The following is a 25,585-nucleotide window of genomic DNA, read 5'->3' on the forward strand; positions in this document are numbered from 1 at the left end:
AAGAAATGAGGATGTGGGAACAAAGAACTCTTGGCTTCTTGCTCAGCCAATTCTAATTTGTGCTCTCTTCCTACATGACCAATATCATGTGTTGGATCCAGCCACAGTCTCTACTCTTTCAATAGGTACATATTGTAGTCATAAGAAATGGTCTTTGAAAGTTTTGAAAGCTTACTCAGGTCTTTGTAGAAGAAATGCCACACAGGCCCACTGTCACTGGTGAATCCTTATTAATTCTGAGAAAAGATTTTTTGGATACTGAAACTGTCTTGCTGTCACTCCTGAGGGCAAGGTCACTGCTCACCCACTTTGCTGCTACCTGTCCTGAGAAATGATTTTCAAAGAACTCCCCTAAAGAAGCGACCCTTAGCCTGAGTTCTGTCTCTCATTGTCCCTACCTGGGCATGCTCTCCGGCAGTGCCTGGTGAGCCTACTCAACACAGCCTGAGGCAAGGAATGGGATCACTCCTCTCACTGTCAGTTCCGTGGGTGTGACTCACTCACACTCACACCACCAAGGACTGATCCATTCTTGCCCAGGCAAGGAGCAGGATCTTCTGTCTAGATTGCTGTAAGGGGCATAAAAATGGGGGTTTGCGAGCTCTCCTGTACTCCTGCCCTCAGGGCTGGCTCACCTGCTTTCCTGACAACAGGGTTGGCTCTCGTTTTCTGCCGCAGAGGGGAACAGTGTCTGCCCTCCTGTTTGCTACTGCTGATGAGGGACAGGGCTAGTTCTCCCACTGTTGTGACCCCGTGCCTACTCTCCTCATCTGCCAGAGGTAGGAGGGTGGTTGGGAGGAGGAGGGTATCTTTCCCTCACCCATGCCACCACATGGCAGACAAGCAGGGGGTGGGCATGGTTAGCCCTGCTGTTCTCACCTCCTCGGGGCAGCTCACCTGCATCCCTGACAACAGGGTCAGATCTAGTGTGCTGCCTAGGTGGGGTAATGCCTGTGTGAGAGGTGAGGCCACATTTCCTGATTCCATGGGCCATTTCTCCTGCTGCGGTATCTACTGAGGGGCAGGATCACCTATCCCAGGGCCATTTCAGGGTGGGGACATCTTAGCCCAGGTTCTCTGATTTCAACAAGATTGTTTCCTAAGTCGCCATGATAACACAGGCCATTAACATGAACACTGACCCCAGCTCTAGAAATACTCTAGACCTTGACAGGGCCCTGGGCAACAGCCTGGGCCCGGGTGTCACCCTGACTCTGGTGGCATCACAGGCTACCCAGATCAGTATCCCACTGTGGTAGCATGGCTCTTGGACACAAACATGGTCTCAGGTGGTTGAGCAGATCCTGGGCATCTGGACGGGCCCTTGGCAGTAACAGGGACCATGAACATCAGTTCAGACACTGGCTGCTGTAAAGCCATGAACCTAGACATGGGCAGGGTAGCAACACTGACCTGGATGATACCATGGCCCTGAATGACAGGGCAGGCCATTTAGATCAGCACGGCCCTGGTGGTAGCATGGATCCTGGACACTCTCATGACCACAGGTTGCAACCAAGACCCCGGGTAACAGTGTGGCCTTTGGTGGCAACATGGCTCACACACATCAATATTGATACCCTGGCTGTGGTAGGACCACAGACCCAGACATGGTCCTCAGCAGCAGCCTGGGCCTTGATGTCACCATAGCCCTAGGAGGCGGTGCAGGCCACCTAGATCAGCATGACCCCCAGAGGAGCATGGCCTTCAGATACCAACCTGGCCCTAAGTGGCTGCCTAGACTGCAGACCTCTGCACAGCCCTCAGTGAGGATAGGAGTCATAGATCTCAACTCATGCCCTCTCAGCTGCTTCAGGGCCTCCGACCAAGTGTGGTCCTTGACAGTAGCCCAGACCCTGAAATGGTCTTGGATTCAGGTGGCCAGCAGGCCATCCACTGCAGCCTCAATGTGAGCATCCTCACCTCTTCATATCACAGTCTAGGCAGACTCAGCTCCTAGGCCGCTGAGGGTAGGAATGATGTCCATGGAACTGGTGCACCAAGACTTTTCTATCTGCGGGGCTTGGGGAAAGAAAGACACGAATACACTTTTCTGACGCATTCCTTCTTTATCTCACATGTCCTTCTCATAAAGTTCCATCTTCCTTTGTCCTCCATAGCTTAAAGAACCCACAAAATCTTTCAGGCATTACATTTGAAGGTCCCATTCCATTTCTGAAATAAATAACAAAAACAGAGGCACGCGGCAACTCACATGCAATATATTTAAATAACATGTCGCAGAGCAAGGAAGGAACATTTTTTTTCCTTTGTCAACTCCCTGATTGGTGGGCTGTAACTTGTAGCTGCAAAGAAAGAATCAGTCATTTTGTTATCTATCTAGAGAGGTAGTCTTAAAGTCTTAAAAAGGATTTTGAAGGAGTTATACAACAAAACTATTAAGGAGTCTAAGAAAAATAAGGAAATTGTGTACTATATCCTATACTTCGGAGTGTATAAACATTTTAAGCTATTGTTTTGTGATTTGGAGTGCTAGAAGCCAGGTTTACTTGTACTCAGAGATTACCCTGTTTGGTGTGTAGTAAATTCTTTAGTTTGAACTCAGAATTACTGTAAATCCTTTTAATATTAGTTCAATTGGCACTCTCCAAGACACAGTGACACTAGAAGCATTTTAAATCTTTTTTTTAAAAAAATATTTATTTATTTATTATGTATACAATATTCTGTCTGTGTGTATGTCTGCAGGCCAGAAGAGGGCACCAGACCTCATTACAGATGGTTGTGAGCCACCATGTGGTTGCTGGGAATTGAACTCAGGACCTTTGGAAGAGCAGGCAATGCTCTTAACCACTGAGCCATCTCTCCAGCCCGCATTTTAAATCTTAAAATGTATTTTCTGCTCTGTGTGTAGCTTTAGGTCATTAAAAAGGAAACTTGTAACTCTTTCTCGGGGTTATGGAGTCAGATTATTTTTTGTAGTCCTGGCTAGTAAGAAAATCTTTACTGATGGTATATCTGAAAAAAGTCATTTTTGTTTCTGGACCTCAGCTACTTGGCAAATTCCTTTGTGGAAGGTTCAAGGCCCTCCTTACTATATCTAGGCTGAGCAAGATATATCAGGGTTATTGTAGCCTCATAGAAAGAGTTTGGCAATGTTCCTTCTGTTTCTATTGTGTGGAACAAATTGAGGAGTATTGGTATTAGTTTTTTTTTTTTTTTTTTTTTTTTTTTGAAAATCTTGTAGAATTCTGAGCTGATACCATCTGGTCCTGGGCTTTTTTGTAGTTTGGAGACTTTTGATGACTGTTTCTATTTCTTCAGCAGTTATAGGTCTGTTTAATTTGCTTATCTGGTCTTGATTTAATTTTGGTAAGTGATATTTACCCAGAAAGTTGTCCATTTCCTTTAAGTTTTCCAATTTTTTTAGAGTACAGGTTTTTGAAATATGACCTGATGATTCTCTGTATTTCCTTCATGTCTATTGTTATGTCCCCCTTTTCATTTCTCATTTTGTTAATTTGGATATTTCCTGTCTGCCTTTTAGTTAGTTTGGATAAAGGTTTGTCTGTTTTGTTGATTTTCTCGAAGAACCAACACTTTGTCTCATTGGTTCTTTGTTTTGTTTTCTTTGTTTCTATTTTGTTGATTTCAGCTCTCAATTTGATTATTTCCTGATGTCTAGTTCTCTTGGGTGGGTTTGCTTCTTTTCGTTCTAAAGTTTTCAAATGTTCTATTAATTCACTAGTGTGGGATTTTTCTCAACTTGTGCTAATTTTTTAGGAGAGATTAACAGCAATTAAGCTTATGAAGAGAACTACTTAGATCGTTCCCCACATTGTAAGCGGCACACCAATAACTAGAGCTCATACATTTCTTTACTGATGTGAGCAAATCAAGAAAGGGTGGTTACAAATCAGAAGATTTAAATAAGGTGGAACAAAGCCCTTATAATTCTGTCCAAAAGGCAGAATTATATGCTTATTCTCATGGCACTGAGGGATTGTAAAGAACCTCTCAATATAGTTATTGATTCAAAAATATACAGAAAGAGTTGTCTTGCATATTGAAAGTGCTGAATTTATATCAGATGATACACAATTGACTTCATTATCCATATAGGTTCAACTGTCTGAGAAATAAAACTCTCTGTCTTAAATATTAGATAAAATATGATTATATCATTTTTTTTCTCTTACCCTTTCCCTATTCTCCCCATTTTGATCCTCCTATGCCACCTCCTTACACCTAAATTTTGGCCTCTTTTTGTATAACTATGGTTGTTATATTTATATATTAATACATGCTGAGTCATTCAGTGTTAGTTGTATGTACTGAATTTTAGGGCTGTTGTTTGCAGGGTAATCCTGGACAAGGAAAGACATTTTGTAGTTAATATATACTCTGAGGAGCTATTGCTTTAAGGACTAGCCTTGCTATTCCCCATCACGTATCTATTTTATCTAGCCTGTGTGTCTGTGGCCCTCTTGTTCTGTGGAGAAGGTTGCCCTCTTGTGGTTTGTGACTCCTGTACTGACAGAGATACCCTGAAAGGTTATGTTTGTAAGTTGTTAGCTTTTCTGAAGTGAGCAGTTGAGTTTGTGTAGGATCCTGTTTGATTTCTCTGGCTGCTGAAACATGTTATCAAAAACATACTGGCTTAAACTTCCATATTAGGTGAGACATCACGACCATGGATGAAGGAACTTTTTCCTGGGTGAGGCTCACCCATTGCACTCTGTGTATGTGGAGCCCTGGCATCTCCCCCAATGTGGGAAACTAATTTGTGGCAATGGAGAAAGGCATTCCTGCTTCCCTTTAATAAAACTAAAACAAATGTCCTGGCTTAAAACAACACATGATTTCCTTTGCAAATCGTAAGTCCAGGATTCCTCCTGGAGGTCACTGGGGAGAAGGCGTTCTCTTGTGAGTTAATTCTTTTGCACAGATAAAACCAACAGAGGAAAGGCCTCACAGCCGCCGTCCAATTCCAGTTACACCTGGTGGTCTTTAGTAGTCTTTTGTCTTGCAGGAGACAGGTGCAGTGAGGGCAGTCTCTGCAGAGTTTGTATGCTCAGGGATGAGTGAGGAAGTGCTGCCTTGGGGAAGAATCTGTAGGCTAGGAAGGTGGTCATCCAATTGATTTGTAAACATAGGATGTCTTTCCTGCTTCTAGTGCCCCCTTTAACTGCCCCTGTCTCTTTTCCTTGTCCTAGCACATTGAGGGCCAGTCAGCCATCTGGGAGGATCTTACCAGGAGTGGAAATTACCTATATTGTTCCACAGGCCTTAGGGCTGCACCCGGATGAACAGCTTGCAGACAGGCGGTACATCCGAGCACTGCTGTCTTCAAGTCGCCTGGGAACAGCAGTGTTCTTTCATGCAGCTTTCCTCATTCAAACTCGTTTTTTTTTTTTAATGATAAAATAATTTGCCAGGCAAATTTGGGAGCTTGGGGGTGGGGGTAGGGTGAGGGTAAGGGGAAATGGGGAAAGAGAAGGGAGAAGGGGAGGATGGGGAGAGCTTGGGGGAATGGGATGGTTGGGATGGAGGAAGGGTGGATATGGGAGCAGGGAAGTATATATCTTAATTAAGGGAGCCATTATAGGGTTGCAAGAGACTTGACTCTAGAGGGGTTCCCAGGTGTCCAAGGAGGTGTCCTCAGCTTGTTCCTTGGGCAGCTGAGGAGAGGGCGCCTGAACTGGCCCTATCCTATTTCAAGGATGTATACTGTTTGATAAGAAGGTCCTTTCTTTTCCCAGATTCCTGAAAAGCATAAATGTAGTCAGTTTCATCAAAGGTCACTCACCCTAGAGTCTGAGCGTTATAAAGTAGGGAAGGGCTGTGTTAGGGCCTCTGGTTACTTTTGTTGGGGAAGGAGCCATTTGTGATCTAAGAGCTGAATGCAAGGTGAAAGCAAAGAATTTTGGCTTTACGTTGAAGAAGATCCAGAGAGTGTAGTAATAAGGGCGGCAGGGCTGCGTCCCCAGCACCCTGGCTGCCTGCTCGGCTAGCTTATGCCCCGAAATAACAACATACAAACTGTATTCATTTAAACACTGCTTGGCCCATTCTCTTCTAGGCTAATTCTCACATATTAATTTAGCCCATTTCTAATCATCTGTGTGTAGCACCCCAAGGTGCGCTTACCGGGAAGATTCTAGCCTATGTCCATCCTGGGTCGGAGCTTCATCCCGGGAGCGGGGCATGGCGTCTCTCTCAGGCATCTGCTCCCGAGAGGAGAGCTGTCGAGACTGACCTCACTTCCTCTTCCTCCCAGCGTTCTGTTCTGTTTACACCTCCCACCTATCCTCTAACCAATAAAATGGGCCAGGGCAGTTCCTTTATTAGCCAATGACCTTCCTCCATCATTTCCCCTTTTTCGGTTTAAACAAAAAAAAAAAAAAAAGGCTTTAACTTTAACATAGCAAAATTGCATATAACAAAACAGTTATCAAGTAAAAGTTACAATAATCTTTATCATAACTAAGGAAAACTATAACTATAACTAACTATTCTTAACTCCATCAAAGACTCCAGAAAGATACAATACTACCTAAGCAAACAAGAAAAAAGCAACTTTTAAAACTCTAGAAATGACAGAGACATCTCGCTGCCTGGACAGTCACCCAAAGTTCCTCTGTATCGTTGGGGCATCCATCTTCAGCCTTCAGGCCCATGGTATCCAGCAGACATTTCCATAAGGCAGGAAAATTCAAAGGCAGTTCAGTCACTATCTACTGTGTCCTGCAGAATGTCTCGCAGACTCTTTCATGAATCAGGAGCCCCGAAAGATCATCTCACCTTAGGCAAGTTCAGTAGTCCTCTCTCTGCGGGTTCTCTGTGTCCAGTTTATGCAATAGTCCAGGCAAGAGCAGTTTCTTGCCCAAATGGCTATCAAACTCCATAAGGTGCCTCTTCGATGCCCATCTTCCTCTTGAAGTACATTGGTGCTGCCAGGAGCAGAGTGTCTCATTGTCATGAAAAGTCCTCAGTTATTAAAACATTAAATGTCCTATTCTGTAATCTTTGAAAGACATGAAGAATGTCTATCTAAAATATATCTCTATATATCTAGAAAATCTAACTAACATGACTACAAGCTTTACTATTATCGATGATTATCCATTAACAACCTATATTTCTTAATTATACAGTACATATTTAAATGAACTACACAATCACAATACCTTAATCAAAATCAGAAACACTTATACATATAACAAAATTGACCTTAAATCTCTATCAATAAAGCAAAATCTATACTAATGCAAATTATTCATACCTATATCATATCCCCCTTTAAATGTAAAAGGACGTTTATAAACCATATTTGGGAACATGGGCGCAGTTTTTTTCTCTCCAAAGTGCTTCCTGCTGTATGGGGGCGTCGTTAATTAGGTCTTTCATGGTATAACCTGTGTGCTAGTTTCATCTCAGTTGGCAGTTGAGCAAAGCAATTTTTTGAAGGCGTGCACAGGAACCATTCAGGAGGACGTGGTCCATCATACCAAATCGGAATAGAAGAAATGAACAGCGTCTCATCCTCTGTGAAAACAAAATAAGAAACTCCTTTCCAAAGCATCATGTCCTTAGATCCAAATTTCAAAGTCAAGGCATTTTCAAAATATCTATGTTGGATTAGTTCAGCAGCATTTATAAATAAATATCTTTTAGCATCTGTTGCTCCTTCCTCAGCGTTTAAATAATTTAAAGAGAGCATAATAGCATACAGTATCAAGATTCTCTGTGTATTTTCCATCTTTGTACAGCTTTGTTTTAACCTCTATTTCGTTTATTTTTACTTTTAACTCTTTGCTTTTTGAGATAGGTTCTCTGTATCTTTGACCTGAAGTAACTCTGTAGACCAGGCTGTCTTTGAACTCTCAGAGATCCGCCTGTCTCTGCCTCCCAGGCATTCGGGATTAAAGGTGTACACTGCTACACCTTGAACTCACAGAGATCTGTTTGTCTCTGCCTTCTAGGCACTGGGATTAAAGGCGTGTGCTACCACACACAACTCTCTTCCTTTTTTTTGTTTTTTTTTTTTTTTTACTTTAAGAATTTCAACTTTTAGTCTGCATATATTTTTAACACACTTTAAACCATTCAGAAATTTTCTCTGTCTTTGAATCTCTCTTTACTGTATATCTCTCTTTTTCTGACCACACGAGTCTTTAATTTACCAAGCAATATCAGTAGGATTAAAGGCGTGGCTTTGCCGGCTGGATCCAGCCCATTCCTTAGCTTTCCAGCCTCATGGCTGAGGTACTGGCTGTAGCCAGCAAGCGAGCTTCAGCAGCCTGTGCTTGCAAACCGCACAAACCGCCTGCGTAAGAGTCAGAGTTTGTCCTGGCAGGACAGCCCAGAAAGCCGGCATTTTTAAAGGGCGCAGCTTTCTTCCTGCTACGACTGAAAACCGAAAAGCATGCGTTCAGCTTTTCGTCAACACCGTTTAAGTGTTTCGTGGCAGGACCTCTTAATGAGCTGCAGGCTTTGCAGCTAAAGCTGAGTCAGGAGCTTCTCTTAGAAGAAAGCACATGCTTGCCTCTAACAAGCAGAGCAGACCCGAGAACACAGCGAGTCTAGTTGCCATCAAACAAATCGTAGCACTTTACTCCAAATGCTCTATTCAAAAGCTCTGTCTCCCGCAGGAGCCAGACAGAGATCGTAATGGTGGCACAGCCCCAGGAAGTCGCGCTTTAAAATGACACAGCGTTTTTTTCGGCTACTGTTGCCGAATCAGGGAATCTCTCTACAGCACGCCACCAACAAAGAGCAAAAATCTGTGTTAAACTCTCTCTCCCTTATTTTTAAGCCTTCTCAGGTTTTTTAAGTGGGTTTAGTCCATCACGTGGGGCGCCATTCTGTAGTAATAAGGGTGGCAGGGCTGCGTCCCCAGCACCCTGGCTGCCTGCTCGGCTAGCTTATGCCCCGAAATAACAACATACAAACTGTATTCATTTAAACACTGCTTGGCCCATTCTCTTCTAGGCTAATTCTCACATATTAATTTAGCCCATTTCTAATCATCTGTGTGTAGCACCCCAAGGTGCGCTTACCGGGAAGATTCTAGCCTATGTCCATCCTGGGTCGGAGCTTCATCCCGGGAGCGGGGCATGGCGTCTCTCTCAGGCATCTGCTCCCGAGAGGAGAGCTGTCGAGACTGACCTCACTTCCTCTTCCTCCCAGCGTTCTGTTCTGTTTACACCTCCCACCTATCTTCTAACCAATAAAATGGGCCAGGGCAGTTCCTTTATTAGCCAATGACCTTCCTCCATCAAGAGAGTGTATTTCCCTCCGACATTAGTTGTCAGTGCCACATCTAACAATATCATCTACAACTGTTACTTAAGTGAAATAAATATCAAAGTGGGTAAATCGTGTAGGCTTTAAAAATGAGAAGATTAAAAATTCGCATAATAAGAGCTAATTAAAGATAAAAGGCACTAGCTGGGTTGTGGTGACACACTCCTTTAATCCCAGCACTCAAGAGGCAGAGACAGGCCTGTGAGTTTGAGGCCTGGTCTACAGAGTGAGTTCCAAGATTGGCTCCAAAGATACAGAGAAACCCTGTCTCAAAAAACCACCCCCACCCCCAAAAAACCAAAAAAGGCACAAATATCAAATTAAAATTAAATTAAAAAGAAATAACTAACTGCATAGAGTTATGCAGAAAGAGAATATTATAAAATGTTTAATAAAATAAAGTAACCATATTTAGATATAAACTTAAACAAGAATTATGATGCCAGGTGGTGATGCACGCCTTTAATCCCAGCACTCAGGATGCAGAGGTAGGTGGATCTTTCTGAGTTTGAAGCCAGCCTGATCTATACAAGCTAGTTCCAGGACAGGCTCCAAAGCAACACAGAGAAACCCTGTCTCAAAAAAAAAAAAAAGAATTATGACAGAACATATATTTGAGTATGTGAGATTTCTCATTATTAATGCTTAATTCAATTAGTTCTGACTTTTTGAGTTGTAGATAAAGCATAGATACCAGTTATGGAAATTTAGTTATATGGCTATTTTGTTGAAAGTAGCAAGGAGAAAACAACTTCTCTCACCATAAAATAACTATATGATTAATTCTCAATGTCCTGCAACCAAATTGGGTAAGGTCTTTAACAAGTGTCTTTACATTTAGTTATTGCTTTACTTTGGATTTTTATTGCTATGAAGAGATACCATGATCATAGCAATGCTTATAAAAATATTTAATTGAGAGAGCTCGCTTATAGCTCACTTACAGTTTCAGAGGTCAGTCAATCATCATCATGGCAGGGAGCATGGTAGCACGTGGGAAGAGGTGGTGCTGGAGCTGAGATTGCTACCTCTTGTAGGCAACAGGAAGTCGACTGACTGTCACACTGAGTGAAGCTTGAGAAAAAGGTCTCAAAGCCCACCCCCACAGTGACACACTTCCTTCAAGACCACTCCTCCTAATACTGTCACTTCCTGTGGGAACCATTTTCTTTCAAACTGTCGCAGTTATGATGGGCACAACTGTCATGGAGGTTTTGTTGAATATTTTTTTGTGGAGAAGGGATGTGGATAGGAGCATGTTGTGGTGCTTTAGCTTGCCCTCAGCGCTTTGAATATAGTCTCTACCTTCTTCTTAAATAAAAAAAGCAATCTATTGGCAGCTGTGCCTGAAAGAAGGCTGGGAAGAGACTTAGGAAAAGGATGCCATAGCCAGACTGGAATTCTGTGGCAAAGGAAGGAAATCGGAGGTGTAGAATAAGAAAGGAGGTAACCAACTCTCAACAACTACAAAAAGGAAGCTCATTTTTGTAGTTCACCCTGACAAAACTGTATGGGGAGACAAGTCCTCTGAGGTGTTTCCCCATCACCTCTAGGGATGGCCATTTGTGCAGAGCGGGTCATAAGGTGATATTCGCTCGTGTTGTTCACACCTTTGTGTGAGCCAGTCTTCTTTATTGATTCTTAATGAGTGTGACAAAGGTGATTTCATGTTCCATTGCAGTAGATCCTGTAGCATGAATAATAAAAACCCAGAGACAGAAATTGGGGTTCAACCCAAAATTAGAAAAGCAAGGCAGTCAAGCCACTTGAGAAGTCTTACCTCTCCCAAGGCTGGGCCATAGCAAGCTAAGCTGCCAGCCTCTCTCTCCTCTCCTGTATTCCCTATAGTACTTGGATTAAGGGTTTATGACTCCTTAGTACTGGGATTAAAGGTGTAGGCCACCTCCACTTGGATTTATTTCTGCATTGACCTACACTCTAGTGTAGCCCGAGTGACCTTAAACTCACAGAGATCCCTCTATTCTTCCTCCAAAATCCTGGAAATAAAGGTGTGCATCCCCATTGCCTGATCTTTAGTGGCTTTAGCTTTGCCTCTGGTCTTCAGGCAAGATTTATTTATCAAAATACAACCAATATATCATTACAAGACCTTGTTTGCTATGGGGCTCAGTCTGTTTATGACCATTATGCCCTTCAAAACTATCAGTCATAATTGAAAAGGGAAAATTTTCCTTGATGAAAACAGACTAAAGATTTCACAACCATTAAGCCAGCTCTACAGAAGGTTCTTAAAACAAACACATTCATGGCCACAGGGAAGAATAAAGCACACTTGAAAATATTTAAGCAAGTGGGAGGAATAGGAAAACACGGAAGATTGTACAATCAACAGAATGGTAAAAAATAACAGACACATTTCACTCTAAATGTTTATAGTCTTAGTTTCTTAATTAAATGACACAGAATAGCATCTTATATTAAAAATCTCCAAGAATTGTACCTCGCCATATAGGACAGACAATACTTATGACAAAAGGATGGGAAAATATATTCCAAGTAAGTGAATCTAGAAGACAACAGAAGTTGTTCTAACAGCTGACACAGCTGACTTTAAACCAAATCTAGTCATAAGAGATAAAGGTCACTGCATAGTGATTAATGGGAGAATCTATCAAGAGAACATTTGGTTCTAAACATGTACACACAAAACATGGGTACACCCAATTTCATAAAATAAATATTACTAAAAGGCCCAAGTAACAGGTTATACCCAATGCAGTAATAGTGGGAGATTCTTATCGCCTCCTCTTACCAGCCAATGGGTTATACAGGATCCCTCCCATAGAGAAATGCCTGAAATAAATGACACAACAGATCAAATAGATTTGACATCTATAGAACATTCAATCCAACATGAGAATACTCTTTTGTTCAGAAGCTCATGGAATTTTCTCAAAAAAAAAAACCAGACCGTGTATTATATAACACAAGACAAGTATTAACAAATATGGGAGAATTGAAGTAATTCTTTGTGTTCTACCTGATTATAATTGAGCAAACCTACAACACAACTCTGAGAGAAACTATAAAACATTGACATGTCCCTGAGATCAAATTGCCTGTTATTGAATATTGAATGGAAAATGATGAAATCAAGAAATTTCTGAAATGAATAAGAATGAAAATACAGTAGATCAAAAGCATAGGATACATGCAAAGCAGTCTAAAAGGGAAATCATAGTAGGAAATATTTATATTAAATGTCAGAGAAATTCCAAATAGATAACACTTTAGAGAAACCAGAGTAGGCCAAACCCAAATTCAGTAGATAAAAATAAAAATATTAAGATCAGGGAGAAATTTATGAAATAGAGATAAATAGAATACAAAGAATAATTAAAACAAAGTATAGATTTTTTGTAATAATAAATATGATTGACCAACCATAGTAAACTAATCAAGGGAAAGAGAACTCAGATCAAAAACTCTTAAGACCAAAATAGAATTATCATCACAGGTATTTAAAAAAATTCAGAAAATCATTAGCGCAATCCTTAATAGATCATATCCCATTGAGTAAGAAATGATAAGATAAATGGATGAATTTTAGATGCATATTATTTATCAAAATTAAACATTAGAGATAAATAACTTAAATCTATGACAAGCATCAAGATTGATATAGAAAAAAATCCCCCAGTAGAAACAGTTTTGGACCAGATGCATTCATTGTACAAGTCTACCAGACCTTCAAAAGAGAACTAACATCAAAGCCTTTCAAACTATTTCATAAACTAAGAAAGTTGGAAATGAAACTGTATGAGTCTCCTTTCTGTTGCTCTGATAGGCAACCTATGGAAGGAAGAATTTATTTGAACTTGTGGTTTCAGAGAGGTAAGAATCTGTCATGGTGGGGAGGCGTGACAATCTGCAGCAGGCATGGTGGGAGGAACAGGATGCTGAGGGCTCACATCTTGAACTCTAGTCAGGAGGTAGAAAAAGCAAACTGGAAATGGTGCAAGTCTTTAAACTCGCAAAGCCTACATCCAATGACTTACCTCCTTCAACAAGATCATGCCTTCCAAATCTCCTCAAGAATTCCATCATCTGGGGACCAAGTGTTAACATACCCAAGCCTGTGGAAGGGGACATTCTTTTTCAAAACACTACAATTATTGAACTCTTTTATGAACTCAGCATTATCCCAATAGCAAAACTTGATAAACTCACACAATCAAATTATATACATCAATTTTGGGGAGAAAGATGACATTTCTATTGTTGAGATGGAATATTGAAGTTGCCCACTGTTAATATACTGGGATTAATATGTAACTTTATATCTAGTAATATTTGCTTTATGAAGTTGGGGGTAGCTGTATGTAGTGTGTGTATGTTTAGAATTATAATATCCTATTCATGAGTTGTTCTTTTATTCAGGAAGAAGTGTCCATTATCTCTTAGTATCAGTTTTGGTTCCAGACTATTTTTTTCATAGTAGAGTAGCTATAGTGAAGTCCTCTTGTTTTTTAGTTCCATTTACTTGGAATAATTTTTCCATCTTATCACCCTAAGATGTTTGTTTATTTTCTATGATTAGGTGTGTTTTTCTTGAGGGATCAAGGAGACCAATCCTATTTTTTCTCTTTCATAAAAGTTATCTATCACATTGTGTGTTTATGATGTGTCTGCGAGTGCACACTGTGTGCTTGTGGAGATCAGAAGACACCTTTCAGCAACTGAGTCATCTTGTTTCTGCCACACTGAGTGCTCCAGGAGAGCTGGTCCATGAGTGTCAGGTGACTATCTCTGCTTCCGGTTTCATGAAAGGAGTGATAGTATTTCAGGTGCATGCCACTGTATTTGAGTTTTTTTAATGGGGTATCCAGGGATTGATCCCAGGTTTACAGGTTTGTGTACCAATCGTTTTACCTGCTGCACCACATCACCGTCCTGGATAACTTTTTAAAATTACTTTTATTTACATGTGCATCTGTTTGCATGTCACAGTGCATGTATGAAAGCAGAGGAGAAGTTTAAGTACTTGAATTTCCTCTTTTCTCATCATGTGAGTCTTAGGGATTGAACTCTTGCCATCAGCCTTCACCCCAAGTACCTGTTCCTGTTAAACCATGTCACCAATCCTAAACTGATGATTTTTTTAACCAGAAAATTCTCTGCAAACCTCTGCATCCTAGATGGGGTACTGGATAGTGGGAAGATAGTGAGCCAAGAAGTTGGGAATGAGATGTGTTTTCCTCACCCTAATAGACTCTGGTGGGGAAAGGGGACATTTCTCATGTGATGCAGTTGAAGGGCCTGCACATTAAGACTGTATAACCCATGTCAACCCTCTTCCCTGGATTCCCCAGTTGCTGGGATGTATGAGTCTCATAACACTGTGAGAAACCCACCTCTCAAATCTACTGTTGTCTGAGGTTTTCTGTCCTGCCTGGTCCCCCCAAAGAAATCACACAGAGGTCTACATTAGTTATAAACTAATTGACCTAGTATCTCAGGCTTCTTATTAACTCTTATAACTTATATTAGCCCATTATTCCTATCTGTGTTAGCCACATGACTCAGTACCTTTTTCAATGAGGCAGTCATATCCTGCTTCTTCTGTGGCTGGGCCAAGATTGTGGGCCAAGCTTTCCTCTTCCCAGAATTCTCCTGTTTTCATTGACCCACCTCTACTTCTTGTCTGGCTGTCCCACCTATACTTCCTGCCTGGCTACTGACCAATCAGCATTTATTTAAAATATAATTGACGGAATACAGACAATTGTCTCACACCAATCCACCTTGGTGGGCGAGATATGATTTTCTGTTCTTTTGTTCCCCAGGAAACAAGTACCTCTGTTCTTTTTGGATGGCTTATGTGGCTATCTGGAGTACAGGTCAGTTCAAGAGCATGCTTGAAGCACTGGGTTGGAAGATGCAGTGTATAAAAGCAGCTTAGCTGTTTCTTTCAGAGCTTTTGAAGTTAGTTCTTCAGGACAGCAGCTCTTAAGGGTCTTGGGGCCATGGCTGTCCTGTGGCTGCTACTGCTGGGTGGACTGACCACATTCTTCCTGGGACACTTTGTATGGGCTGTGGTTAAGCATTTTCTCACAACAGAAGTTCCTTCCTCTTTAAAGCATCCAGTCAAGTTGAGAGTCATGCATTGTTTTGTGCTCTTCCTCATGGCCTTGGTGAGTTTGCTTTTGGGGACACCACGGATTGGGGGTGCTGTTTGTATCTTATTGTTTCTTCTATTTTCATTTCCCTTTTTCTAGATTCCCACTAGAGAGAATCTGAGGAATTTCAGAATCATAGGAATTTCCTATGTTTCCTCTTTCTTCCCCTGTTCTCCCTGTTCCTTTTTTTCTTCTCACTCATATTTCCTTTCCTTCCTTCCTCACCATTCCCTTTATCTTTTTTTTTCCTTTGAGATAGTCTCACCATATAGTCCAGCCCAGCCTTGAGCCCACTGCTTCCACCTCCCAAGTGCTGGGATTACAGGCTGCATGACACACTTGCCTCCTGGGTTCTTTTCTGGGGATTGCAGTGAATTTCAGATGGCGTTGCTGCCCACTAAGCGCTCATCATCTGAGAGGTTCCACCAATACCTTCAACCACAGCTCCATCCTCTTCTTTCTTCCCATCTGCCTGACTGCAGGTGCTTTTGGCATCAGTGTGAGAGACCCTGAGACCATAGATTAGCTTGTTCAACTTTGTCCTGGGCACAGGGCAGGCATTGTTTACAGGGCAAATCATGCATGTGATAATCACTCAGCCTTTCAGCATGGCTTCCCTGGAAAGCTGAGCTCTGTGCCAGGGTTGGGGCTTGAGATTGGGGTCAGGGATCAGCACCTGCCAACAAGTGCAGCACATATAAAAAGAATATGGGAGACAGGCAATTTGAAAAAATCTGATGCTCCCATACTGGGGTGCGGGGATACTTGGTAGGGGCCAAACAGAACAGTTAATACCCCAGGGGATTGTTTAAAGGGAAGAGGTTGGAGAGAAGGGGTGGGAAGCACTCAACCAAGCGATCTGATGAGCATTTCTGCTTGGCTCTCATTGGCTGTGAGAGCCTCTTGTTTAACCTGTGTTTCAGAATCCTCATGGGAACAAGGGCATTTTTTCTGATCAGGTAGGTGGAAGTATTAGATTTCAAGTCATAAATCTTCCTAGGCTCTGATAAGTGGTGAAAATGTATGTTCCTATGCTGTTGGGATTTTTCACGAGGAAAAATGGAACGTGTTGGGGAAGTAAAAAGACTGAGAATTTCAGGCTAGGCTAGAGCCCAGCACCACAAAAGAGGGCTCTGCATCTCCAAATGCCCCTCAAGCACCTGGATATTTCTATTCATTAGAGCCTATTTATTCATGGCCCCCAAATTCTCTGAGTTTTGATCATACTGTAAGAACAAACGGACCAGGGTGCTTGCTGCAAGATAGTGTCTTCTAGACACGCCAGGGAAGCTGCACCCATGAAATCTCAGCTATGGTTGATAAGATTTGATTGCCTAGATAAGGCCTGCACATTAGCAATACCAGGTGCCGTGCTGATATGGGTGGGGGAAATTGCACAAAACCTCAATGTTAGATGAAGAGCTACAGGTAAGCAACAGCTGCATAGAGAGGGAGGATCCGTTTTCTCCAGGGCGAGCTCTGTGCTGGGTCATCTAACCCCAAGTGGTCAGCCCTAAAACATGTCCATAACAGCAATGCTAAGTGGACACAGTAGGTGGTATATACACATGCAGCATGCATGTGGTGTATGTGTAACATACTAATTAAAGAGGTGATAAATTTGAGAGGGAGTGAGAGGGAACAGGGACTAGAGAGCTAGAAATGATATAAATGATATCAATACAATACTCATGTATGAAATTCTCCAAAATTTAAGCAGAAAGAGAGAGAGAGAGAGAGAGAGAGAGAGAGAGAGAGAATAGCCCCCTAAGCTAAATATTCACAGTTGACAGATACTACAGGTTTTCACCTAAGATGAGGTGATGATCTAGGATTGGTCCTGTAGCATGTGCTTCATATAAGAGGACCCTGCCTCTTCTATCCAGTCCATAGCCCCTCGGGCATGCTGTCCGGGAGGGAGGCGAACAAGAGGAAATCCAGGTGTTTTAATGTACTGAAGATGTGGACGAGAGGATGAGAAGTTTAAGGAGAAGAAAGAAACCTGGAAAGATTCTACAGTTCTCAAAGAAGAGCCTACTCTTGGTCCCAGACAAACACAAATTTGAGAGCCAGAAGCCAAAGGAATGAGCTTTGTAGTTTCCCAATTTCCCCCTCCTCCTTAGGTCACTTCCATGGACGTCAGTTTCGAGTTTGCAGACAAGGGAGTTTGGAGTGCAGTGATAATGCCCAGTGCTTACCAGTTAGCTGACGGTAGGGCTCACACTTGAAATCATGCTCGTTTGATTGCAACCATAAATTCTTTCCAGTTCATCGGTTACATTTTATTGAACAACTCTGAACAAGGCACTTCAACATTGACATGCCTCAGTTTCCCATTTTGTCACAGAGCAAATTCTTGTGCTTGACTTAGAAGGCTCAAGCAAGTTGGTAACAAACAACTTGGGCTAGTACTGACACATTATAGGTACCTGGTAAGCACCTGTTGCTCTAATTTTTGTTGTTAGCCCACCATGGCGCTCTCCTTATGACAAAGAAGTACCCTAAGCATGAAGTCCATAGAGGATAGAATCCAGTGACTGTGAGCATTAGGCACATACACTGTGAGACCCTGCAATGTTTCCTGAAACATAGCTATAATTTATATTAGCAAAGATATATCAGAGTGAGCATATTAGCTTAAAATCAAATTGGAATGGTCAGTGAATTGGTTCACTGGGCAAAAGCTCTTGCCACGAAACCCGATGAACTGAGTTTAAACCATGGAATCCATATGGTGGAAGAAGACAACTGACTCTAAACTGTCCCCTGACAACCTTATATATGCATCACCCCTTTCTTCCAAATCAATAAATCAAAACAGGGCCACAGAACCCATTTGGGGAGTGTGTGCAGGCCTTTTTATCCCTGTGTTAGGGGCCATATCACATCCCTAGTTATCATATGACTTCTTCCAGTCAATGACACACACAGACTAAGCGTCCCCCATATCCCAACGCTGTGGGTAGCGGTGAGTTGACACTGCTAAGGAGCTGTCTTTGCTATCTCAGTCTGGGTACAGTCGTCCAGAGAGCAAAAGATGGTCAATGTTTTGGTTTCCTTTATTTTGCTGCGATGAAACACTCTGACCGTAAATGATTTAGGGGAGGAAAGGATTTATTTCAGGCTGCAGCCTCCAGGTCGCTGTTGATCACTGGAGTTAGGACAAGAACTCAAACAGTAATTTGAAGAAGCAGAAACCATAGAGGAACACTGCTTGATGGGTTTCTCAAAAGATCATGCTTATTCAGCTTTCTGATATAGCCCAGGCCCATTTGGCTAGGGAATGGTAATGCCTATAGTGGGCTGAACCACCCTTTAACATCAATTAGCAATCAGGACAATCTCACCCAGTAATCTCCTCGGAACAATCTGATCTTGCAATGTACCAACTGAATCTGTTTTCGGGCAACTTTTGGTTGTGTCAGTTGACAACTAACTGGGACACTGAAGTCAGGGCTATTGCCTGGGACATTCAGTTTTGTCTTTCTTAATGACTAATGGCCACTTAGCCCTAAGCTGGTTTTCCTTCAGGCCAAGTCTTATTTTTTTTTATGTTGCTCTAACAGTACCACAGACCAGGTGATTTACAGACAATAGAAGGTAGTTTGTCTTACAGGGTTTGTTTGGAAAACCCACAAACTAGGTGTCATCAGTGGGCCTTCTTTGTATCATCCTGTGGTAAAAAGACAAGTGTGCCTATGTTCATTTGTCAGAAAATTTCAGCCAAACTCACTCCCCAGGAGACTATGCCAGAGGTAATTATTCCCTTCCCTTCATCATGGATTTAATCCGTACATGGGGCTTCCGTGTCACCACCATTTAAATGATCAATCTTTTAACACTGACAATGACAGCGACATTTCAACATGAATTTAGAGGAAAAGAAATACTTGGGTCCCAACAACATCATCATCCAGTGGAGGTCTTTTAGGAAGAAAAGTATGAACTGCCTTCCTCATATGAAAGAGTTCACAGTCAGTTGTATGCCCATGAGACTGTTGTACATGTAGGAGGCAGGTGAGAAATGGTGACTATGTTTGAACTATGGTAAGTAGTTGCAGCATCTACCTTCTTGCTCTACAATCCCCTGCCCTCACCCCTTCATTTTCCTCCAACAGGGGAACACACTGGAGAAGCTGAGAATTTGCACTATGAACAAGTTTGTTCAGTTTTTTGGTGATATAGGGGCCATAAAAAAGGACCCTACTGTGCATGTGTGTAACCAACATGCGTTTTGGGTCAATCCCTGTGAGACTGTTCCAGCCCAAGGCGATGTCCTCCCAACTCCGGAGAGGCATCATCTTCTACCATGGAGGGGCTGCTATCTTTGGTAGCCTAGGTAAGTAGCTTCCACGTGGGACAGGAGAGGAAGGACCCCATGACAGGCAGAGTCTTGTACACATTCCCATGAGGACCTCTTGGGGTGGGGAGAGTCAAAACAAGTGGAAGTTAGAACTTCTCTTAGAGACTGTAGACGGAAAGACCGGGGATCAAATCAGCCAATCATGTAGTAATCTCCATGGCAATATTTTAGTCTGTGTCCAGGTTGGGACAGCAATGTCTGAGTGGAGCTATTCTGGCACTGGGTGTCACTCCCTCTTTCCCACTCACAGCACTGGTTATTCCTGTGTTTTTTTTTTCCCCCACAAAGGCCCTCATACTTACATGCATCCCTGAGCTCATCTGGATCGCTGTTGTGAGAATCTATCCACCTCTCCAGCTCTGCTTTCCCACAGTGGTGGACTAGATCCACTTTCCATAGTTCCCTTTAGTCTTCTCTCCCTAGAGAAGGGCCCTTAAAAACACACTATAGAACCCACTCCTGCTACACTTCAGCCTTTCCCATACACCTTAATGTCTCTCCCATTTGGTCATTTTGACTTCTCCTTGCTCTTGATATACGGAAGCACGTAAAATTCTCTGAACTTCAGAGAGGGGATGTCAGCCATGTTCATTATGGTAGCTGCTATTCATGGGGCTGCGGCATTGCTAAGTTCTGTGTGTTCTCATCGTAACTGGTCCACGCTGGACCTTCTATTGCAGACACATACCACAACCTGTGCAGTTTTCTGGTCCGGGAGACAGACTCAGTATTGCTATCAGAGGGGTAAGTGGCCTGAGAGTCCTGGGACTGTTGATGACTTCTCCATTGGAGGCAGCATTTATAGTGTGGGTTTTTTTAAACTAAAGATCTCCAAAAGAAGCCCAGGGATGCTGATTCTCTTACACATGGTCCCATATACATGGGCACACTATGATCCAAACAACAGAAGTCTGAAGAGATGCCCCCAACTTGCAATGCAAATATGAGATTAGAGAGTACCATGCCCATATCAAGGCTGGGTGAGGCAATCCAGTAAAAGAGAAAGGATCCCAGGAGCAGGCAAAAGAGTCAGAGACATCCCCACCCCTACTTTTAGGAGCCCCACAAAAGCCCCATGATAAACAAACACAGCATGTATGCAGAGGGCCTAGGGCAGACCCATGTAGACTCCATGATTGCTGCTTCAGTCTCTGGGAGCCCCTATGAGCCCTGTTTGTAGATTCTGTGAGCAGTGTTCTCCTTAACCCCTCTGGCTCTTATGATCGTTCCTCCCCCTCTCTGCGGGTTCCCAAGTTCCACATAATGTTTGGCTGTGATCTCTGCATCTGCTGGAGGAAGCGTCTCTGATGATGATGGGGCTAGACACTGTTTTCTTTTTTGTTAGTCATGTTTGGTTCTATCCTAAGTCTCTGGGCTATCCAGATTCCTGTTCCAGGCAGTGTCCAGCATGGGCTCCTTCTCATGGCTTGGGCTTCAAATTAGACCAGTCACTCTCACAATGACTATTAAAGTCTATGTTAGGAAAAATCTTAATACGAGCCACTCTGCCAATACAAAAAACTCCAATTAAACCAAATTAGACCAAATCAAATGCTTGTGTTTAATTAATGACGTACTCCCAGGTGGCCGGGAGCATGGCAGGGCAAACACAGAGGAAAGCACACGTGCAAACCCAAAACCACGTGTTTCTTTTCCCCATCCCCACAAGCCTAAATACCCTGTGGGAATGGTCCTGACCCTCTCTGGGAAGGGGTCAGTGCTTGGCAGGCTGGGAGTTGAAGTCCAAGCACTTGGCAGTCTGGGGTAACAGTTCCAACTCAATATTACATTCTAGCCTCTTTGGATATTGGGGTGTCAGAGGGCTGGGGTCTCACTTTTGACCAAACAGTCTAAACTTCTAAACTTTTCCCCAGAAAAACAATATGATTGAGATTTTCACAGCAACAACCCTACTCTTGGCACCAGCTCCACATTAGTTGCTTTAATAGAAACTCTCTGAGTATAAACAATTTAAGAAAGAAAGGGTTTATTTTGGTTTATGGTTCCCAAGGGTCAGAGGCCATAAGGGCAGGGGAGGGAGGGATGGTAGTAGGAAACGAAGGAACACATCTCACTTGTATTTCTGTTGCTTTAATAGAAACTCTCTGAGTATAAACAATTAAAGAAAGAAAGGGTTTATTTTGGTTTATGGTTCCCAAGGGTCAGAGGCCATAAGGGCAGGGGAGGGAGGGATGGTAGTAGGAAACGAAGGAACACATCTCACTTGTATTTCTGTTGCTTTAATAGAAACTCTCTGACTATAAACAATTTAAGAAAGAAAGGGTTTATTTTGGTTTATGGTTTCCAAGAGTCAGAGGCCATAAGGGCAGGGGAGGGAGGGATGTCAGCTGGAAAACGGGGCAACACATCTCACCTGTGCATGGAAAGCAGAGGAAACCAAAACGGGAAGCAGGGTGAAGCTATGGACTCTTAGAGTCAGCCTTCAGTGACGTACTTCCTCTGTCAAGGCCACATCCCCCAGAGGTTATAACCATCCCAAACACCAGCACTGAGACCAAGTGTGTTTAAAGACACGAGTCTATGTGGGCATTTCTCATTCAACTATCTTATGTAGTTTCAAAAAGTCTATGTGTTTTAGTCTTAGCAGACCTCGGCCAATGAATAGCTATATCCATGAGAATCTTACATTGTTCCTCTTGTAGCAGTCCCAAGAGTCCCTCCAGTAGACTATTAGGGCCAGGGTCTCTCCTCTGGCTTTGATGAAAGTGGCAGGGAGAGTCTGATGCACGATGTTCAAAACAGTGCTGGCTGGGCTGCAAGGGTGAGAGCTGGAGCTGTGAGTTAGTGGCGAGTGGCCATGGATGTCCGAAAGCTTTCTCAAGGTGTACGTGGTGCTCAACGTGCCCAGTACAGGCACAAGAGTAGTCCAGTTGGTTGTGTGACTATTAGTCACTTCCTCATGGCAACCAGGGCAACAAGGAAGAGTTTAAGAGCTCTCAAATAGGAGGTAAAACTACCCCCTTATCATACTTTTAGCTTAACTACAGAAGAATAAACATCGAAAGGAATGTTTATGAACAGACCTTAGTATTAGCATCAATATCAATTTGAAGGGTTTCTAGCTGTAGTTCTAACAATGATCAACATGTCCCCAGTACATCAGGAGAGGTGTCCCCCGAATATGTGTCAATAGAAGTAGTAGTTCCAAATGACTTTTCTGGGTATTTGGTGGCTGACTTTTTTTTTAAGGAGTATTTTTCTTACTTTATTTTTTATTATTGATATGTAAGTTGCTTTCTTTTAATTGTTATTTATACATATTTTTAGGAATATAACATTTTGAAGAATTTTTTTGTTAACTTTTTTTTTTATTGAGAAAAGGAGAAAAAAAAAACAAGTTTCCACCTCCTCCCAGCCTCCCATTTCCCTCCCCCTCCTCCCACCCTTCTCCCCCTCCCCCCACTACTCTCCCCCTCCCTCTCCAGTCCAAAGAGCAGTCAGGGTCCCTGCCCTGTGGTAAGTCCTAGGTCCTCCCCCCTCCGTCCATATCTAGGAAGGTGAACATCCAAACTGGCTAGGTTCCCACAAAGCCAGCACATTAAGTAGGATCAAAACCCCGTGCCATTGTCCTTGGCTTCTTATCAGTCCTCATTGTTCGCCATGTTCAGAGAGTCCGGTTTTATCCCATGCTTTTTCAGTCCCAGTCCAGCTGGCCTTTGTGAGCTCCCGATAGAAAGGCAACAGCTTTGAACTCACCTTATCCTGTGTGTGGTTCACTCATCCGAGAGAAGCATGGTGCGGGCAGGAATGGAGAATCCTGGGTTGAATGAATGACTCTGGGTATGCTCCTCAAGAAAAATGATGGTTACCACGTTTACTTATTAGAAACACTCTGGGGATCGAGTCCGGTTCAGTCCCCTCTGAGAGTGGAGGATGGGAATTGGAATGGCCTCCAGTTATCCCCTTGTGAATAAGCATGCTGTGTTTGCTCCTTCTCCCTTAGGTACCGCAAGCTTCCTCACTACCACCACCCTGTCCTTTTTAATGACTGCCTGAGTGCCACGATCCAGTTCCTGAGAGGCCTGGAAACCTATGGGGTGGACCCCTCTCGGGTGGTGCTCTGTGGAGAGAGTGTTGGAGCTTGGGCTGTGGCCACTATTGTCCAGGTCTTGCTCAGTAGCCCTAGTCTCCCTAAGATCAGGACTCAAATCCCGATTACTCCAATAATCCAGGCCATTAATTTCTGCTTACCATCTCATCAGAAGAGTAAAAATGTCCCATTTCTTACTAGAGAATTCATGATTTTCTGTTTGTGTAAATACCTGGCCATTGACGTCTCTTGGAAAGATGCCATGTTGACAGGTGCTATCATACCTCTGGACAAGTGGAAGAAGTACAGGAAATGGATCAGCTCTGACAACATCCCCAGAAGGTTCTGGAGTCAAGACTTACAGCTTGAGTTTCTTGGATGTTTTAATGAGACTGCCTATCTAGAAACAAAACACATTTTCGATGTACAAATTTCACCTGTCTTAGCAGATGACAAGACCATTGCTCAGCTCCCTGAGGTATTCCTGGTGACCTGTGAGAATGACATCCTCCAGGACGATGGCTTGCTCTACAAGAAGCGCTTTGAAGACCAGGGGGTCCCTGTGACCTGGAACCATGTGGAGGATGGCTTTCACGGGTGCCTAGTATTGTTTGATTGGAAATTTTTGTCTTTCCCCTGCTCCTTGAAAATAGTCAACACTGTTGTTGGTTACATAAAGAATATATGACAGTTACCCTGAGCTCTGAGTGTAATGAAATAAAAGGTTTCCCGTGCTGTGGGCTTTGCTGAGTTTTGTTCTGGGCAGAGAAGCTCACATCATGCAAAGTCTAAGAGAGCAGGATGAAGTAGAAATCAAAGACCTGGTAGCTTTATAGGAAGGAAAACCCAGCGCATGTGCTTCCAAGGCGAATTAGTCCATGTTCTATCTTACACTGTCATCTGCTGCTGCCATTCAGGGGACAGAAACATCAAAGTGAGGAAATAGGTCTGGGACTTTTGATATGAGATTTAAATTTTCACAATAGCAGCTAATTAAAGATGAAAGACACGAAGATCAAAATAAAAATGAAACTCAATGTATGCAGCTAAATGTGAGGATTGTGCAGAAACAGAATACCAAATTTTCAATAACACCAGAAGAGAAACTACATCTGAGTGTAAATTTAAAGAGGAATTCCAACACAGCATAATCAAGAATTATCTCATAATAGGTATTAATTTAGTCATGGCTTTTTGAATTTTTGAAATATCAGAGATACAATTATTGAGATTTAACTATGGGATACATTTCTCCTGAAAGTCCTCCTTTCCCTTCTCCTGTGCTTATTTTTAAGATTTTAAAATCATCTACCACCTTCTCTCTCTCTCTCTCTCTCACACACACACACACACACACACATATGTGCCACATAGGAAAGAGAACATGTGGTTTTGTCTTTTGGATCCTAGTTTAACTCAATATTCTATTTTCCACTTATATCCATTTAAAATGTTTTTACCATTCTATTTTTTTTTTTTTGATGTCTGGATAAAAATCCATTGTGTAAGGCTGGTAAGGTGGCTTAAAGGGTAAAGGCACTTGTCACCAAGTATGATAACCTGATTTTGATTCCATGGACCCATACGGTGGAAGTAAAAAAAAAACCCAACTCCCCCAAATGTCTTCTGACCTCCATCTGTGTACTATGGCAGGTGTCCCTCCCCCAGACACACAATAAATGAATAAGGTAATAAAAAAAACATTCCATTGTGCCTGTGTACCACACTTTTGTTATCTGTTTATCTATTTATGGGCATCCT

The 25,585-nt window shown here is 42.5% G+C and overlaps 1 non-coding gene and 1 pseudogene across 1 annotated transcript; both read left to right on the forward strand.

Moving 5' to 3' along the window:
• The first annotated feature begins 4,623 nt into the window (after window positions 1-4,623).
• Window positions 4,624-4,782, forward strand: LOC121448979. The gene has a single exon (XR_005974444.1). It is a non-coding gene; the product is annotated as a U1 spliceosomal RNA (small nuclear RNA).
• A 10,475-nt stretch (window positions 4,783-15,257) lies between these two features.
• Window positions 15,258-24,512, forward strand: LOC121448527 (annotated as a pseudogene).
• The last annotated feature ends 1,073 nt before the right edge of the window (window positions 24,513-25,585 follow it).

This window comes from Microtus oregoni, unplaced genomic scaffold (assembly GCF_018167655.1).
Source record: "Microtus oregoni isolate MIOR12 unplaced genomic scaffold, Mior012 000005F_ref0000423, whole genome shotgun sequence".
In the NCBI taxonomy this organism is placed as follows: Eukaryota; Metazoa; Chordata; class Mammalia; order Rodentia; family Cricetidae; genus Microtus; species Microtus oregoni.